Raw genomic sequence first — 1,953 nt, forward strand, 5'->3', positions numbered from 1 at the left:
AATACACACTGCACTACAGACCAGATGGATGTAATAGACATATACTCAACATTTCATCTAACAGCTGCAGAATACACATTCTTCTCATCAGCATATGGAATATTATCCACAATAGATCTTATGTTAGGCCACAGAGTAAATTTCACCAGATTTTTAAAAAACAAAATCGTATCGTATTTTCAGACCACAATCGAATAAAACTAGAAAGTAATAACAAGAGGAACTTTGGAAACTATACAAATGTATGAGAATTAAAGAATATGATACCAAACAACCAATAGGCCAAAAGAGAAATTAAGTGGAAAATCAAAAAGGTTTTGAAATTAATGCAAATAGAGACACAACATGCCAAAATCTATGAGATGCAGCAAAAGCAGTTCTAAGAGAGAAGTTTATAGTAATAAATGCCTGCATCAAAAAAGTAGAAATATTTTTTAAAAAGAACCTAACAATGTACCTCAAGGAACTAGAAAAACAAAAACAAATGAAACCCAAAATTAGTAGAAAGAATGAAATAAAGATCAGAGCAGAACTAAACAAACTAGAGGCTAAAAAATGCAAAAGAACATCGAAATGAAAAGTTGGGTTTTGAAAAGGTAAACAAAATCAACAATTCGTTGGCTAGACTAAATAACAAAACAAGAGAAAAGATCCAAATAAATAAAATCAGAAAGAAAAAAGAACACAGTACAACTGATGCCACAAAATTATAAATGATCATTAGAAGCTATTATGAATAACTATATGCCAAAATTTGGAAAACCTAGAGGAATGGATAAATTCCTGGACACATAAAACTGCCAAGATTGAACCAGAAAGAAATAAATAAAAAACAAATATGAACAGACAAATAACAAGCTTGAATTGGTAATAAAAAGGCTCCCACTTTTCCCATTTTTTATTGGATTATTCACCTTTTTGTTATTAAGCTGTATTTTTTATACATTCTGGAGTGGTCTTGTAGAATATTTTTTAAAATAGTTACTCTATATTTTGGGTTACTTTTACCTGTGCTTGTTTGTGTTCATTTTCAGTAAAACATTTTTAATTTAATGGATATTTAAAATTTTTAATATTGATGAAATCTGATTTATTTTTTTCTTTTGTTATGTGCACTTTTCATATCACATCTGAGGAATCACACCTAAGTCAAGCCCACACAGACTTACTGCCATGTCTCTTATAAGAATTTTATAGTTTTATATTTTCATTTATATCTAAAATCCATTTTCAGGAAATTCTTGTGCATGGTGTAAGGTAAGGGTTTACCTTCACTGTTTTGCATGTGGGTATAAAGTTGTCCCAGAAACATTTGTTGACAAGATTATTATTTCTTCATTGAATTTTCTTGACATCCTTGTGAAAAACAATTTATCATAAATCTAAGGGTTTATTTCTGGACATTACATTCTATTCTACTGACAAATATCTGCCTTTTGATTGGATTGTTTAATTAATTAATATTTACTGTTATTTCAGATATTGTTGGATTTACTCCTATGATTTTGCTTTTTGTTTTCTATAAAACTAATGCCTTTTTCCTTCATCTTTTACTCCTTTGCTATCTTCAGTTGCATTAAGTAAATATTTTCTATTGTAACCTTTTAATTCTATTGATAATTTTTTAGTGTACTTTTGAATTATTTTCTCATTGGTTGCTGTAGGACATAAAATGTTTACATTTGCTTATGAAAATCTACCTTAATTTTATACTAATTTAATTCAGTGAGAAATAGAAACAGTACTTCTATTTAGCTCTATTTTCCTTTTCCCATTTTGTACTATTATTGTCACAAGTACTGTCTATATAAGTTACATCCCAAAACACGTTATTGCAAATATTGATGGATATATATGTGTGTACATATAGTACATAGTGCATGTATGTACACACACACATACACTGACATACGTATACTTACTTGAAAAGTGTGGTTCCCAAACTCTGGCAGC

Source organism: Propithecus coquereli, unplaced genomic scaffold (assembly GCF_000956105.1).
Source record: "Propithecus coquereli isolate 6110/MARCELLA unplaced genomic scaffold, Pcoq_1.0 Scaffold844, whole genome shotgun sequence".
Taxonomy (NCBI): domain Eukaryota; kingdom Metazoa; phylum Chordata; class Mammalia; order Primates; family Indriidae; genus Propithecus; species Propithecus coquereli.